Here is a 19,238-nt window from a genome sequence, read left to right as displayed (position 1 = left end):
CGACAGTTAAGGTGAAATGTTTTTAAATCTATTTCAGAAATTATGTGTTTTTTTTTTCTTCCCATGAGATGTTTTCTTCACCGACAATCCCATTCTAGTGATGAATTCCATTTGCTGCCATGTGCCATTAACGCCTAACGTCACTGTATTGATTTTATCGACTCGTCTCCTATATTTTTGAAACTGAACACGAATTTTATTTGATGCAATACCGCTAACTTGTTAGGTGGACACTGAATATCCCGGTCATTAAGCACATGTGATCCACGGCCCACAGCGAAGCTCCCAAAGGCGGAGAATAGTCAGGAAACATTTGATAAAACAATGCAACTCTTTTATACTACTTGGTGTTTTAATACGTGCTCATTGATGACATAACAAACAAAGCGCATTATCAAAAAGTTTGGATTGTGGGATACACGACGTCCACGCACTTGTAAACGTGTCTTAAAATGTAATTTGCGGAACTACCTTGTACTAGCTAAGACTGTTTAAACCATTATTCGTAAAATAAATTGTTAAAAGTAAAGTCAGCAAGCCGTATCCTATTCAAATAATATGCACTGTAACAAATGTTGCTAATAATAGCAATATTGAATTGTAAATATTAAGAAATAAACTTAATTGATAGTAGGTATTTGTTCCTTATCATAAATATTTATAAACAGTCAAAGTTGAAAAAATACTACATAAATAAAAAGACTAAGAATAAAAAAACAGTAAAATTTAGACACAGCGCGGATCGCACCATGAGCACATTTTCACTTTCAACATGGCTGATAGTCCAAATCCCAAAAAAATTTTCTATTTCCAAATTTTCAAAGAATATAAAATGGATGGAAGATGTACATGTTTGACATTCCTGGAATGTTGTTCATGGTATTAGTCCCAATTGGGTGCTTGCTGACTTTTTCTTGCAACAACTTATATTACGAATAATGCATAAAAAAGTCTAAGCTAGAATGAGGTAGTTTCCGAACATTACATTTTATGACACATTGGAAAGTGCGCGGGCGTCGCATGTCCTAGAATCCACACTTTTTGTTAATAGTATTTTGTTTGTTATGTCGTCATTAACAACAGATTACAATACCAAGTAATATAAAATAGTTGCACTTTTTTGTCGTGTGCTCCCAGATTAAAAGAACAGCAACGAACAGAGAATGCATAGTGGAAAATCTCGTTGAGAAGGCCTGGGTGTTTGTGTTGTCCTCATCATTTCATCATCATCCAGGAAAGTGGCGCAATTGGACTGAGCAAAGATTGGGTAATTGTACGGGCGCTGATAACCACGCAGTTGAGCGCCCCACAAACCAAACATCATCATCATCATCATCGAGAAGGTCTAGCTCCACTAATAACGGTAGCGATAAAGAAGTCAAAGAAGGAGATAGGAAGGAAGGGATGTTATTGTTGAATGTACTGTCTTTGTCGATGCGGCAACAATGAACACTAAAGTTAACGTTCCGTCAACGACGTTATAGAGAACGGAGCACTATCTTACTTGGAGAAGGACGCAAACGAGATGTGTTCAAGGAAAACTGAAATTATTTAGCAAATCTACAGAAAATCTATGTTTGCATGTACGGACGGGCAGTTCGAAAAGGAGCGTGCTTAACAACTGCACCACATCTTATGTGACGGAAGGTGACTCCACTGACGTACATGGAGAATTTTCTTGATACCGCGGAAGAAGTAAACTTGAAAATTTAACTGTCTTCCAAAAATTGAATATTCCATGTATGATTACGCCACATTTAGATTCCCCGACATAACTATGATACATAACTATAATCACCTTAGATGATATCTGTAACCTCTACCCCTAGTTATTTAAAGAATCTAACTCCTATGTACTAAACATCCCTTTCACGCATCTCAGTGTTTATGACGTCGAACCTCCTGAACTGTGTCGTACAATGATTTAATTTTGCAGGTACGGTCAGGAGTATGTGTGATTACTGTGTGCAAAATGTGTTGTCAATATAGTTTGTAGTAAAGCAGTTATAAATTAAAACGTTATGCATGATACTGCTGTTTTGCCGCATAAACAGCGAAAATGTAGTGAGCGATAACCCTTTTCCTATTAATTTTTTTATGTGTGGGAGGGGGGGGGGGAGGGGGAGGGTTCAGCGGGAAGAAATTCGAAGAGGTTCAAAATTATGGGAAACGTTTGTCGAAATTCGCCGACTGTTCTCAATCTCAAATGTAGAATGAATATGGTCTGGCTTATTTGCGCGCCATGAGCTACGGAACCTCAGAACACACACGCTATTTCTAACTTAAATACTTGACTTATTGTGGCAAACCTATAAACATAATACTATAGCTCCTAATGAGTAAATTATGGCTGTATTTTAAATGTTAATATCGTTCGATAATTACATGAGATAATGAAAATCTTTTTTTTTTTTTTTTTTTTTTTTTTTTTTTTTTTTTTTTTTTTTTTTTTTTTTTTTTTTGCTCTGGTTGTCGCTGGATAGGGAATCTACAATAGGGATCGTGCACCATTTCAGCCAGTTAGTAATATGGACTGTGATGCACATGGACTCATGTTTGTAAAACTGTGTTTTTCCTATTAATGTTCTCTCAAGGAGAATGAAAAATGAACAGCTGTAAAGACGAAGAGGTATCATACCTCTATGGAGCAACCGATGGAGAGCAGCAGAACGAAAGGCTCAGAGCGACATATTTTATACGGAGGAAGAGCTGCTTGGTAAGCATAAAAACAGTGAGCTCGCTTGACTGGCTTATAAACCTCTGTCGTTTAGACGAAGTGTGTGCAATTTATAAGGGGGTTATCAAAAAGTTTCCTTTCGAAGGCCACGCTAGCCCCTTGCCTACATGTCGGTGCTATGTACCAGCATAGGAGTCGCGTTGGATTTGCGAAGTACATTAGAACAATAGAGGCACCGCATTTTAGCATTTCACGCCTAATAACTGGGCTTTGACTTTAATCATACCTTTGTTTCTTTACGAGTCTCACAGTATCTGTGCGAGTATTGGATATAGACGAAAGCAGTGATATACGGAATTTTGGGTCGTTCCAGGGAGCATGCTCGGGCGGCTGAGGACGTGAAGGCGGAAATACGGGTTCGAGTCCCGGCCGGTACAAAGTTTCATTGTCATCTATGTATAGTGCAGGCAATATTTAGCCATATTAGCAAATGCGAATATGATTCTCGTAGTTATGCTTTCACCACCAGGTGGCAATGGCATCGTTTTCAGAATGACTGGAGGCTTAAACTCACTATAGTTCAGGAATGAGTCCACCTATCAGTGAAATCCGTATCGAAATCCCCGTAGTACTTCCTGAGATTAACCTCAACATACAGTCAGAAGCTGCATTGGGAAACTTTAATTTGTATACGTATGGGAAAAGGAAGGTAGACAGAAGACAGAGACATGGACAGAAGGTACTTCGGACTCCGGTTCTTATTTTGTTCAAAAATCGCAAAACTAATCATTTCTAATGCGAAACAGTATAACCCAGACTCGAATAGGTGAGATGTTGCTGTAATTGTGTTAGAAGATATTGCGAAGCACACTGAGGAGTTAAACTGAGAGGATTTTTATAATGATAAGATCACTAACATAATATTTGTGCAGGATTAGTGATGGTTGATAATTTTCTCTATCCTATGACATATGCGACAGTACACGTTGTGTTTCTGTGACGATGATAAAAACTCTCAGAGATGAAGAAGACTGGCACTACTAAATAAAGATGGGGAACCTTGATCTGGAAGAGAATGAATCGAAAGTTATAAAAAAAAATTTCAAATTTACCGTTTGTAAATTGAGCACAGTAGTTAAGGCGCTGGTCTCTTTGAGATAACAGCAGGAGCGCCAGAGAGTTCGTTCAGTAAAAACCACGAGCATTTCTTATATTTACCCATGAGAAATCTAGTTTGTACTCATCATTACTGACTTCGTTGTCGACTAAAGTCCAATACTAATCTTTCTTCCATCGTGCTTTACAAATATATGAAAAGCGAACTTCTCTTTTAGAAGATGTTTACATACCAGAGTTTGAAAGGAAACTGCTCATACTTATAACTAATAAGCATGTTAACCGATAGTCGGATAGATAGACTTTCGAAAGGCGACTCATTCCGCACTGTCGCTTGCTCCAAAAACTGCACGCTTACGGTGTATCCCATGATATACGCGGTTTTACAGAAAGTTTTCTAAGTGACAGGGAGCAGTATGTCGTCCTGAACGGGGTGACTTCAACAGAAACAAGTGTAACTTCAGGTGTGCTCCAGAGCAGCGTAATAGGTATGCTGCTTTTTTTACGAATTACATGAACAATCTGGTTGATGGTATTGACAGCGGCATTAGACTGTTTGACGATGATGCTGTAGTCTGCAGGAGAGCAGTATCACAAAAACGTTGTGAACAAATCAGTGAGGATTTGCAGAAAATAAATGCGTGGTGTAATGACTGGGAGTTATCTCTCAATATTAGTAAGTGTAACCTACTGCGGACAACAAGGCGAAAATCCCCATTAATGTAGGAGTACAAAATAAATGCCCAGTCTTTGGAAGCGGTAACATCCGTCAAGTATCTGAGTGTGACTATTCGAAATGATCTCAGATCATATTACACAAGTAACGCGTAAGGCGAACTCTAGACTGCGATTTATTGGTAGAATCCTGAAGCAATGCAGTCCTTCAACAAAGGAAACAGCTTACAATACGTTAGTTCGTCCAGTCTTAGAGTATTTTTCGTCTGTATGGGACCCTTGCCAGTTGGGTCTGATTCAAGAGATTGAGAACGTCCAAAGAAGAGCATCAAGATTGGTGACCATGCACACTTCGCCATCGCGTGAGCGCTACAAATCTCATAGAAAGTTGGAACTGTGACATACTTGCAGATAGACGACGCGCTAAGCGGAAGGGGCTGTTCACTAAATTTCACTTTCAAATCGAGCAATGATCACCATTCAAAGATAAGTGAAATTAGACCTCGTACAGAGGGGTTCAGACAGTCGTTTTTCCCTCGCTTGATCCGCGAGTGGAACAGCGGGGGGAGGGGGGGGGGGCATGTGACTGGCGTGAATTGTATCCTCCGCCACACACCGCTTGGTGGCTAGCGGAGTATATATGTGGATTTGTAGATGTAGGTATGTTGATGTAGATAGTCGATATTTAAATACATTCGTTATAGGTCTTAAAATATCGATGTTTCAGTATCGATACTAATGTCTTTGACACAACACAAGAACAACGTTACAGACAAAGTTCAAAAAGTATCCACTAGGTGGAATTCAAAGTTCCACATGATTCAAAGATTTCTGCACCAGCATCGAATGATTAGTATTATCAAATGGTTCAAATGGCTCTGAGCACTATGGGACTTAACTTCTGAGGTCATCAGAGAACTTAGAACTACTTTAACCAAACTACCCTAAGGACATCATTGCACGCCAGATGGAAGTGTTTTGTCACGGCTGGCTTTCCCAAGGCTGTCAGCTGTTCTGATGGAGTATCGTCTACACCCGGGACCTTGTTTCGACTTACATCTTTCAGAGCTTTGTCAAATTCTCCTCGCAGTGACATGTCTCCCATCTCATCTTCATATCCATCCACTTACCTTTCTATAATATTGCTGCGAAGTTCATCTCCCTTGTTTAGACCGTCTGTATACTCCATCCATCTTTCAGGTTTTCTTTCTTTGCTTAGGACTCGTTTACCATCTAAGCTCTTCGTATTCAGACAGTTGCTTCTCTTGTCCCCAAAGGCCTCTTTAATTTTTCTGTAGGCGATATCTGTCTTTCCCCTAGTGAAATATGCTTCTAAATTCTTAAATTTGACCTTTAGCCATTCCTACTTAGCAATTTTGCCCTTCTTGTCAATCTCATTGTTTTATTTTTAATTTTTTTCCTTTCATCAATTAACTCAATATCTCCTGTTTTATCCAAGGACTCCTACTAAGCCTTGTCTCTTTACCTATTTGATCCTCTGCTGCCTTCACTATCTCATCTCTTAAGGCTACCCGTTCGTCTTCTACTGTATTCCTTTCGCCTGTTCTAGTCAACCGTTATACAGGGTGAAAAGTATTTATAAACCGACAAACTCTGAGTGGTTGCAGGGGACATCAAAACAAGTATTTACCCCTAATGTCATTTTTTCCTATGAGGATTATTTAAACCGGTGGAGGGCGTATTAAGCTCTTCAGTTGTTAAAGGCCGTATTATGCTCTTCAGTTGTAGGCAACTGCTGTCCACCAGTGTAGTAGTGCATTGTCTCTGTTTACTAATGGAGCGATACACCTGGAGTGAGTACACTCATATGGTTGGTGCGTACTGCGTAGCGCACCACAACGGACGAGCTGCACAGCGGGTTTATAAACAATAATGGCTCTGAGCACTATGGGACTCAACATCTTAGGTCATAAGTCCCCTAGAACTTAGAACTACTTAAACCTAACTAACCTAAGGACATCACACACACCCATGCCCGAGGTATCAACAATAATATCCTAATCGCCGAATCTCGGACCATACGACCTTCGCTGATGTGTACCAACGTCTGCTTGAGACTGGGTCATTTAGCAGATTACCTGGACAGCGACACAATCGCTCTGTAAGAACGCTGCAATTTGAGGAAGCTGTATTGCAGCATGTGGAGTGGGATCTTTCAATCAGCACTCGTGCAATTGCACGTAACATGGGGACGAATCAGACGAATGTAAGAACAGTCCTTCGAGAGCAATTGTTACGTCCATTTCACTTACAGTGTTTCCACAACCTGGAATCAGTTGATTGGCCACCCAGAGCGCAGTTCCCCTACCAGTTTAAATACTCCTCATAGGAAAACATGACATTAGGGGAAAATATTTATTCTGATGTCCCCTACAACCTCCCAGAGTTTGTCGGTTTAAATACTTTTCACCCTGTATAATGCTCGCTCTGAAGCTCTCAACAACCTTTGGCTATTTCAACTTTCTAGGTACTGTCTCTCTAAATTCCTACCTTTTTTCTGTTTCTGCAATTTTAATTTACAGTTCATAACCAATAAATTGTGGTCAGAATCCACATCTCTCACTGGAAATTTCTTACAATTTAAAATCTGGTTCCTATATATCTGTCTAACCATTACATAATCAATCTGAAACCTTCCGGTGTCTCTAGGTCTCTTCCACGTATAAAACCTTCTTTATGGTTCTTAAATCAAGCGTTAGTGATGATTAAATTATGTTCTGCGCACAAATTCTAACAGACGGCTTCTTCCTTCGTTACTTTTCCCCATGCCATATTCACCTACGATTTTTCCTTCTCTTCCTTTTCCTACTCTCGAATTCCAGTCCCACTTCCTGATCAAATTTTCACCTCCTATAACGATCTGAATAATTTCTTTCATCTCATCACACATTTCTTCAATCGCTCATCATCTGAGGAGCTAGTTGGCATACAAACTTGTATTTCCGTAGTAGACGTGGTTTTGTGTCTATCTTGGCTACGATAATGCGTTCAATATGTTGTTCATTGAAGCTTACCTGCGTTCCTATTTTGTTATTCATTATTGAACCTATTCCTGCGTTACTCCTATTTGCTTTAGTATTTATAACCCTGTATTCACCTACGAGGAAGAGTATAATCAATGTGTTGTGTTGATCTACATTCCATTTAATTAATTTCCTTTCATTCAGCAATTAATAAACAAACAAATATGTCACCTTATTAAATTCTATCTATTATTCAAGTAGATAAAATGTCTGGAACGGCTTTATAAATTTTAGTTACCTAAGTGGGAATGATAGGAGTACTCTTGAAATAAAAATAGTATTTGCCTTCGAGTTTCAGTACAAAGGAACACATTTCTTGTCACTGGCGTTTAAAAGCCATTGTGTATAATTTTCACAGTAATGTCTCTGAAGGGGCGGTTCATTGTCTTAGAGAAATTGAAAGGTACCAATATTCCTGCCCCCCATAGAGTCATATTGTAACTTGTAGTGAATGATTTGAAGACGAGAAAAGTGTGTGGAAAGTTTGTCCCACATATCTTCACTCTTGAAGAACAGAAAAAGACAACAACAAGAACAACAACAAGAACAACAACAACAACGCGTGGATGACTGCTACGACTTGACTGAAATGGAAAGAGCAGTCAATTCTTGTCTGGGAAAAATCAGCACGGGTGTTGATACTCGGTGTTATCAATAACAACCTACTAAAATATGACAAAGTGCAGAAATTGACATCAGTGGTCAATGCATTGACGACATAACCGACGTTCAAGTCAATGTCAGGCGCGAGTTGAACGACATTCCAAAGAAGGGCTTTTCTAACTGTTTCACACGGCTCTATTAACGTTCTGTGTGTTGTATTCAAGTGAGGAGAGACTAAGTAGAACACCCGAACCGTTAAAGCAACCATCTTAACGTTTGTCTCTTTTTATTAATCCTATCTCGAAACTTTTCGCACTGATGGGGTAAGCACTCTAAGGTGACAAAAGTCATGGGATAGCGGTACACACATATACAAAAGGGAGTAGTCACGAACGAAAGGTATAAAAGGTCATTGAATTGGCGGAGTTGTTATTTCTAATCAGGCGCTTCAAGTGAAACGGTTTCCGACGTGATTACGGTCACAAGATGCGAATTAACAGACTTTGAACGCAGAACTGTAGTTGGAGCTTGACGCGTGGGACATTTCATTTCTGAATCTTGTAGGGAATTCAATATTCTGAGACGTACATTGTCAAGAGTGTGCTGAGAATACCAAATTTCAGGCATGATCTCTCACCACGGATAACCCAGAGGCCGACGACCGCCACTTACAATCAAGAGCAGCAGCGTTTGCATAGAGCTGTCCTTTAGGCAGTCCAGCGAAATTTAGCGTTACTGGGCTGTGGCAGCAGATGCCCGACGCGCGAGTCCTTGCTAACAGCACGACATCGCCTACAGCGTTTCCCTTGGGGTCGTGACCGTACGGTTTGGATCCTAGGCACCTGTAAAACCGTGGCCCCATAAGTTAAAATTTCAGCTGGTAGAAGCTGATGGTAGGGTTCTAGTTTGGCGCAAAGCACACGAATCCATGTTAAGAAGCTGGTGGTGGCTCCATACTGGTGTGTGCTGCGTTTACGTAACGGACAGGGTCCTCTTGTCCAACTGAACCGATTATTGAGAGGAAATGGTTATGTCAGGCTAATGGAAGACGACATGCAGCCATTCATGGAGTTCAGTATTTAAGCATGAAAGTTCTCCATGTCACTGGGCCACAATAGTTCCCGACAGGTTTGAAGAACATTCTAGACAGTTCGAGCGAATGATTCGGCTACCCGTTCAACATTCATGGGACTTAATCGAGAGGGAGAAGCGGGTACGACAACATATTAGGAGGTTCAAAAAATGGCTCTGAGCACTATGGGACTTAACATCTATGGTCGTCAGTCCCCTAGAACTTATAACTACTTAAACCTAACTAACCTAAGGACATCACACACATCCATGCCCGAGGCAGGATTCGAACCTGCGACCGTAGCATATTAGGAGGTGTCCCATGACTTTTGTCACCTCATTGTATATGACAACACAACTAGGTCTCTATACTCATGAAATAATGAGTGCTATCGATAGGGGATGTCAAATTGATTCCATATTTTTAGATTTCCAGAAGGATTTCAACACCGTTTTCTCACAAGCGACTTCTAACCAAATTGCTTGCCTAGGGAGTATCGCCTCAGTTGTGTGATTGGATTTGTGATATCCTGTCAGAAAGGTCACAGTTCGTAGTAATAGACGGAAAGTCATCGAGTAAAACAGAAGCAATATCCGGCGTTCCCCAAGGAAGTGTTATAGGTCCTCTATTGTTCCTGATCTATATTAACGACATAAGAGACAATCTGAGTAGCCGTCTTAGATTGTTTGCAGATGATGCTGTCATTTACCGTCTTGTAAAGTCATCAGATGATCAAAACGACTTGCAAAATGATTTAGATAAGATATCTTGTAAGTAGGCTGTTTATGTTTTCTTATTGGCAACGTTACATAGCGCTCTGTATGAAAATCACTGGCTGTGCTGTGTGCAGTCTGTAGCTAGTTTGCATTGTTGTCTGCCATTGTAGTGTTGGGCAGCGGCAGCTGGATGTGAACAGCGCGTAGCATTGCGCAGTTGGAGGTGAGCCGCCAGCAGTGGTGGATGTGGGGAGAGAGATGGCGGAGTTTGGAAATTTGTAAGACTGGATGTCATGAACATGTATATTATGGTTTTTCAACACTATTAAGGTAAATACATTGTTTTTCTCTATTAAAATCTTTCATTTGCTAACTATGCCTATCAGTAGTTAGTGCCTTCCGTAGTTTGAATCTTTTATTTAGCTGGCAGTAGTGGCGCTCGCTGTTTTGCAGTAGTTCGAGTAACGAAGATTTTTGGTGAGGTAAGTGAATTGTGAAAGGTATAGGTTAATGTTAATCAGGGCTATTCTTTTGTAGGGATTTTTGAAAGTCAGGTTGCGTTGCGCTAAAAATATTGTGTGTCAGGTTAAGCACAGTCTCGTATACAATTCTTCAAAAGGGGACATTTCAATCTGTATGGTGCGAAAAGTGGCAATTGACCCTGAATAAAGAAAAGTGTGAAGTTATTCACATGAGTACTGAAAGAAATTAGCTAAATTTCGATTACGCGATAAGTCACACAAATATGAAGGCTGTAAATTCAACTAAATACTTAGGGATTACAATTATAAATAACCTAAATTGGAACGATCACATAGATAATATTGTGCGTAGAGCAAACCAAAGACTACGATTCATTGCCAGAACACTTACAAGGTGCAACAGGTCTACTAAAGAGACTGCTTACACCACGCTTGTCCGTCCTATTCTGGAGTGCTGCTGTGCGGTGTGGGATCCGCATCAGATGGGACTGACGGATGACATCGAAGAAGTACAAAGAAGGGCAGGTAGTTTTGTATTATCGCGAAATTGTGGAGATAGTGCCACAGAAATGATACGTGAATTGGAGTGGCAATCATTGAAACAAAGGCGTTTTTCGTTGCGACGGGATCTTCTCATGAAATTTCAATCACAAGGTTTCTCCTCCCATTGCGAAAACATTCTCTTGGCACCCACCTACATAGGGAGAAATGATCATCACGATGAAGTAAGAGAAATCAGGGCTTGCACAGAAGAATTTAAGAGCTCGTCTTTCCCGCGTGCCGTTCGAGAGTGCAATGGTAGAAAGACAGCTTGAAGGTGGTTCATTGCACCCTTTGCCAGGCACTTTATTGTGAATAGCAGAGTAATCACGTAGATGTAGATAAGTTGTAGGATTGTAATGTCAATTATCGCTGGGTCGGTTATTATTGCCCATCAAGTTTTAGGATATTGATGATGAAATCGAAATCAGCATTTGTCAGCATCACACATTCTTGATAATTAGCTTTCTTAAAGACAATATCAGTTCGAAACGAGAGTCTGGTGTCGCACTGTTTACAGTTGCTCGCGTAAAGAATAGGTCGCGAGCGGAAGACACACAGCTCGGCCGGCCGCTGCCCTGATACACGGGGGTTGGCGGGCTGGTGCGATGACGCAGGCGAAGCGCCGCATCAAACGACCAGCCGCCCTTTTTTCCCGCGCCACGCGTCAGACGAAAGGCCGTCCAGAAATAACTTCATACGCCTCGTTTGGAATAAATAAACTGCCCTACAGCTCATTGAGCTTCCCCTTTTTTTACCGAAAGCCCGACGGTTTCGTATCGCCGGCGGTACTTTTAGTACTACGCAAGATCGAATCGTATAAAACTCCTCCTACATCTTATCTGTCCTTAATTTTCTTCACAAGAAGAAGCGACCGGTTGGTAGGACATGTTCTGAGGCATCGAGGGATCACAAATTTGGCATTGGAGGGAAGCGTGGAGGGTATAAATCGTAAAGGGAGGCCAAGAGATGAATACACTAAGCAGATTCAGAAGGATGTAGGTTGCAGTAGGTACTGGGAGATGAAGAAGCTTGCACAGGGTAGAGCAGCATGGAGAGCTGCGTAAAGCCAGCCTCTGGACTGAAGACCACAACAACAACAACATTGTCTGCTCCTATTTAGAGTCCACCACGCCCCACTACACGATCCATGGCCACTGATGACACTTCAAATCCAACAATGGTTGCTGCGCGGAGTTGCCGCGCGGTTAGAGGCGCCGTGTCACGAATTCGCGGCCTCTCCCACCGGAGGTTCGCGTTCACCCTCGGGAATAGCTATATGTCCATAGCGTTAAGTTAGTTTAGGTAATGTGGAAGTTTAGGGACCGATGACCTCTGCTGTTTGGTCCCTTAGGAATTCACACACATTTGAACAACAACGTTTCTTGTGAACTCGAACTGGATCATTAACTACTTCGCAATATTCAACAGTTTTGAAAGTACTACCCTATTTTTATTAATCTGTAACCATTATTTATATGAGTACCGCATTAAAGAAAGTATCATATGAGATGATCTTAAAAAAGTTAAATTTTTTCGTGGTGACATCTTTAACGTCATTCACGCACTTTCCCCATCTTACGTTACTGTAACGAGTAGCTCTTAAGCATGAGAAAAAGCAAATCGGAAATTTGTAACCTACTTCGTCAGGTTAGCTGATACTAGCTGCGCCAAAACATGGAGACTGCCTGGACTCATCCTGTAGAATTCGTGCTGAGAGATCTGACGAGAAATCAAAGTCGAACTAAATTTGATATTTGTAGCATTGCACACATCGAGTACGTCCTTTTCTTTTTCAATTTTTTGAGCTTTAAATAACGATAAGACACAATAAAGTCCTCATGACTACAACTGAAAGTTAAAGAGACACGTAATTACTGCTGTCTTCTTGCTTCTAGAATCGAAAGCCGCATCACTCATCGTATCGCGTACTGTATCGTCCCAATGGAAACACGAGCGCAGTGCGTCGTGAGACCGTTATTGCAACGCTTGTATTTAAATAATTTCATTGATCAGCATGAATCGTAAAAGAAAACCAAAGCGCTGTCTCATAATATGTAAAGGAGAGCTCTTCATGAAGTTAAGTACCATAATAATAATGAGCGTATGGCATTGGTGACCGGGAGACCCCTCGCGGGGCGGGGTTCAGCCGCCGCTCCACAAGTTCTTTAACGCCACTACGGCGACTGAGGATGAAATGATGATGAAAGACACACAACGCCCAGTCATCTCGAGGCAGAGAAAATCCCTGATCCTGCCGGGAATCGAACCTTTTTTTGTAACCATATATATTTATTTAAATATATTAACAAACGATACATTTAAACAAAGAAACATTTCATTCTATTATCCTATTTCTAGAGCTGGTTAACATTACTGTCATTTTATAGGTTTTCGTTTGTATTTTTTTCATTTTTCTCTTATTGTTGTCCTTGAAACCTTCTACATGGCCATTTATCGTCTTTTTTGTTTTGGTAAAGCATTGCAGGAGAGGCATAATAATTTATACGTAGCATCGACACATTGATTTTGAGTTCAAACTTCTGTGTGTCATGCACTTGTGATGCCACGTTCAGATTGTGTATTCTGGTTTGATCTCTTCCTTTAGTTTGCACTGTTAGGTGGGACAGTTTGAGGAAAAACATCAGGATGATAGATGGACACAAGTGGAAGAAATTTTTTTTTTACATGTGCTACAGATTGTACATAAATTGAAGAAGAAGGAAAAAAATTGTCATATTATATAAGAGAAATAGAGAGGAAAGGGTGAGTAAACAATATAAATTTTATAGGGCACTTAGTATAGGAAACCATTCAAAAAAATTATGAGTAGTTGGCACTTTCCCCTAAGTAGTGCTTGTATCCTAGACAATATAGTACAAAAATGAAGAAGAAAGAAAAAAAAATCACTGTTAGTACGAGAACGATACAGCAAGACCACGACCCGTCGACGTTAAGTACAATGTGTAGAGCACACATAAATGTAAAACTATGTAATCGCAAAACCTTTGTTATATTAACTTTGTTAAAGCTTGCAAAAAAGACAGTGCTTCTGTCTGGAATGGGCTCAGGTCCGCAGCTATTAACGGTGCCATAAAATCATTTCAAAAATTTGTAACTGGTTGTAATATTTTCTACAGTGTAGTTTACGAAAGCAGATGCGGTAAAAATTAAATGGTCGTGTGGTATTGATGGCCAGGAGCCCCCATCCGGGAAAGTTCAGCCGCCGAGTTGGAAGTCTTATTTCAGGTGGCACCACACAGGGAGACTTGCGTGTCGGTGATGATGAAATGACGATGTGTTCTTTAATCAAAACGAATGAAATAATTCTACTTTTTATCTGGTATTTCCCTATAAATATATCGAGCATTGTAAGACTACACAAAGAAAAAATTTACTCCTCCAAATCATCTTAAAAATCTCAGTATAATTTGTACTCTTCGTTTATTATCAAAGCACACGAATTTTTGCGTTAATTTCGTATTGCCGTCACTGGTGCCAGGCAACAGACTAGTTTTATTCAACAGTTGTTGTTGTGGTCGTCAGTCCTGAGACTGGTTTGATGCAGATCTCCATGCTACTCTATCCTGTGCAAGCTTCTTCATCTCCCAGTACTTACTGCAACCAACATCCTTCTGAATCTGCTTAGTGTATTCATCCCTTGGCCTCCCTTTACGATTTATACCCTCCACGCTTCCCTCCAATGCCAAATTTGTGATCCCTCGATGCCTTAGAACATGTCCTACCAACCGGTCGCTTCTTCTTGCGAAGTTGTGCCACAAACTCCTCTTCCCCCCAATTCTATTCAATACCTCCTCATTAGTTATGTGATCTACCCATCTAATCTTCAGCATTCTTCTGTAGCACCACATTTCGAAAGCTTCTATTCTCTTCTTGTCCAAACTATTTATCGTCCACGTTTCACTTCCATATATGGCTACACTCCATACAAATACTTTCAGAAATGACTTCCTGACACTTAAATCTATACTCGATGTTAGCAAATTTCTCTTCTTCAGAAACGCTTTCCTTGCCATTGCCAGTCTACATTTTATATCCTCTCTACTTCGACCATCATCAGTTATTTTGCTCCCCAAATAGCAAAACTCCTTTACTACTTTAAGTGTCTCATTTCCTAATCTTATTTCCGCAGCATCTTCCGATTTAATTCGACTACATTCCATTATCTTCGTTTTGCATTTGTTGATGTCCGTCTTATATCCTCCTTTCAAGACACTGTCCATTCCGTTCAGCTGCTCTTCCAGGTCCTTTGCTGTCTCTGACAGAATACCAATGTCATCGGCGAATCTCTAAGTTGTTATTTCTTCTCCATGGATTTTAATTCCTACTCCGAATATTTCTTTTGTTTACTGCTTGTTCAATATACAGATTGAATAACATCGGGGATAGTCTACAACTCTGTCTCACTCCTTTCTCAACCACTGCTTCCCTCTCATGCCTCTCGAATCTTATAACTATTAACTGGTTTCTGTACAAATTGTAAATAGCCTTTCCCTCCCTGTATTTTACCCCTGCCACCTTTAGAATTTGAAAGAGAGTATTCCAGTCAACAGTACTAAAACAATTCCCATTGAACTGGTTCTTTCATTTTGGAGACTTAAACCACGCGGTCCTTTTACCGAAGAAATGAGAGAGTCTCTCGGCATTATTTGTCCAAACGCTTGTAACACTGTGCCAGCAGCACCTGTACGCCCGGCTTTGACATATCTTCAGCAGCAAGTCGTGGAACAAAGCCCGTTGAGCGAACGTCGCCAGTACGTATGACATAATACACCGAGTGACATCTGTAAGACGCCAACTGAGAAGAGCTCGTTATCCTCTCCTTACCCGAAGCATGATTTACGACGGAAACCACTTCTGCTCCTCCGACAAGTACCCCGTACGACGTCCCCGCGACAGGCCATTACAGCCCCTCGCGCCCCCCTCCGTGTCTCTCGCGTTACCGACACGACGGTCGTCTCTCGTTGCTCACACCAGATGCTCGATCGATCACCCCACCTCGCACCCCGTTCCCTCCCTCACTCCCTCCCTCCTCCTCGTAAAACGCGTCAGCCAATGTGTTTTCTCACAGAAGTGCAGCGTCGACAGTCGCAGTATCGATTTTGTGCTGTAATAATCTCCCGGCAAGTGGTCGCCAAGTAGGAGGACACACCCTACAGAACTTGTTACAAACAACTTTTCCTTTGATATTAAGCACCGTGACGACATTAACATTCCACTCTGCCACCAGAAACCATTGCATACAACTTCTCTATGTTTTACGCCCCATTTTACCATCCACAGGTTTCGCTTTTCTTATGAGAGAACAGCTCATTGACATCTTGGTATATCAAAGTCGCGATCAATGTTCCACAAACAAGCACCGTTATAGCCCCATCATAATGACAAAGAAAGGTCTTTTTCTTGCATTCCCACACCACGACGCTTGTAATACAGTACCTGTACAAAAGTATCGTTACACCCCTACTTAATGCGGAAGTGATCATTAGGTGGCTGATGGTTCTGAACACTATGGGACTTAACATCTTAGGTCATCAGTCCCCTAGAACTTAGAACTACTTAAACCTAACTAACCTAAGGACATCACACACATCCATGCCCGAGGCAGGATTCGAACCTGCGACCATAGCAATCGCGCGGTTCGATCATTAGGTGTCACGACGCGGACCCGCCCCGCCACTATGGAAGGAAGCAATGAGCACTGTGTTGTACCCTAGTCAAATGGTGGTTTTCCAATAATAAAATGGCGGAAGCTTTTTTCTCAATAGTCCTATTTGTTTTTTGTAGCGATGAATAAGAATTTCGTGTTTGCTCCCTTGCAAGAGGTCGGTTTCGCAACGAAAAACATACAAAACTCCAAAATTTCGCAACTTTGGTCAGTTCTTCCCTTATATCTAGAAAAGTGAGCGTTGACCACTCTATTCAACATTAGATTAGATGAAATTTTCAGCCAGTCGTGGTGGCCGAGCGATTCTGGGCGCATCAGTCCAGAACCGCGCGACGGCTACGGTCGCAGGTTCGAATCCTGCGTCGGGCATGGATGTGTGCGATGTCCTTAGGTTAGTTAGGTTTGAGTAGTTCTAAGTCCTAGGGGACTGATGATCTCAGATGTTAAGTCCCATAGTGCTTAGAAGAGGTTGTTTTGAATGAAGTGACGCGAAAACATGTTTGGTGAAAAGATTAACAAATTATATTTTCAGCGTATTAAGTAAAATGTAAATGTCGTGTGACTAGGGCCTCCCCTCGGATAGACCGTTCGCCGGGTGCAAGTCTTTCGATATGACGCCACTTCGGCGACTTGCGGGTCGAAACGTATTAAGTAAATGAAACTGAACAGAAAGATCAATATGAAATGTACGGGTATATGGTAACAGGCACGTGTCATGAAATGAGTGAATGTGGAGCTCAGGTTTGCATCATCCCATGGAACATGTTTTCCATCTGGAAAAGAAACATGGCATTTAGAGATACAATATGTATACAAAAGACACGTAAGTTGTACACTGAACTATCGATGTATGAAGAAATACACTGAAACGCCAAAGAAACTGATAAAGGCATGCGTATTCAAATACAAAAATTCAAATGGCTCTGAGCACTATGGGACTTAACATCTGAGGTCATCAGTCCCCTACAACTTAGAACTACGTAAACCTAACTAACCTAAGGACATCACACACATCCATGCCCGAGGCAGGATTCGAACCTGTGACCGTAGCGCCTAGAACCGCTCGCCACATCGGCCAGCATTTAAATACAGAAATGGTGAACAGGTAGAATACGGCGCTACGCTCGGAAACGCCTATGTAAGACAACAAGTGTGTGGTGCAGTTATTAGATCGGTTACTACAGCTAAAATGTCATGTTATCAAGATTAAAGTATTTTGAACGTACTGTTATAATCGGCGCACGAGCGATGGGACACAGCATCTCCGAGGTAGCGATGAAGTGAAGATTTTCCCACACTACCATTCCACGAGTGTGCAATGAATATCAGGAATCCGGTAAAACATAACATCTCCGACAACACTGCGGCCGAAAAAGATCCTGCAAGAACGGGACCAACGACGACTGAAGAGAATCGTTCAAAGTAACAAAAGTGCAACACTTCAGAAAATTGCTGCAACAAGTGTCAGCGTGCGAGTCATTCAACGAAACATCATCGATATGGGCTCTCGGAGACGAAGGCCCACTCGTGTACCCTTGATGACTGCACGACACAAAGCTTTATGGCTTGCCTGGGCCTGTCAACACCGACATTGGACTGTTGAAGACTGGAAACATGTTGCCTGGTCGGACGAGTCTCGTTTCAAAATGTATCGAGCGGATGGACGTGTACGGGTATGAAGACAACCTCATGAATCCATGGACCCTGCATGTCAGGAGGGGACTGTTAAAGCTGGTGGAGCCTCTGTAATGGAGTGAGGCGTGTGCAGTTGGAGTGATATGGGACTCTTGATACGTCAAAATACGACTCTGACAGGTGACATGTACTTAAGCATCCTGTCTGATCACCCGCATCGATTCATGTCCGTTGTGCATTGGGCAATTCCAGAAGGACAACGCGATACCCCAAGTCCAGAATTGCTACAAAGTGGCTCCAGGAACACTCTTCTGAGTTTAAACACTACCATTGGCCACCAAACTCCCCAGACATTAACATTATTGAGTATATGTGGGATGCCTTGAAACGTACTGTTCATTAACCGAGTCCACGCCACGTCGTGTTGCGGCACTTATTCGTGCTCGCGGGGGCCCTACACGATATTAGGCAGGTGCACCAGATTCTTTGGATATTCAGTGCAAATTGCAATCAAGATGAGCGGAAAACTGAGTTCATTTCGTGATCACAATACACGAATATCCTCTTGAGCGCACCATTCAGAAGTGTCTGACTCCATTTGATTCCAGCACTGTTCTAGCACTTCCTATTTCACCATTGGCTGAAGGTCATCCCCACCAAAAACACATGTCTTTACGTTCTACAGACATGATTTCACTCACCTCGACCATTTTCCACACTAAACTAATATAATATAACAATATTTAAATAAAGGAAATGTAAGAATTACTTATTTCTTCTTTATAGAGGCGTCTTTTGTCATTCTTTCCCGTGATGGCAGAAACAATATCATACCCCACAGAAAACTGCATAAATTTGACTCGTATGAGGTCTTCATTCTGCATTTAGTTGCTATGCTACTGTGGAGAATACGATGTTCTGGCAAAAATTTGCGCAATGAAAAAGGTGTAAATACACTCCTGGAAATTGAAATAAGAACACCGTGAATT

This window comes from Schistocerca cancellata, chromosome 1 (genome assembly GCF_023864275.1).
Source record: "Schistocerca cancellata isolate TAMUIC-IGC-003103 chromosome 1, iqSchCanc2.1, whole genome shotgun sequence".
Lineage (NCBI taxonomy): Eukaryota > Metazoa > Arthropoda > Insecta > Orthoptera > Acrididae > Schistocerca > Schistocerca cancellata.
Note: the sequence above shows the minus strand (reverse complement) of the source record.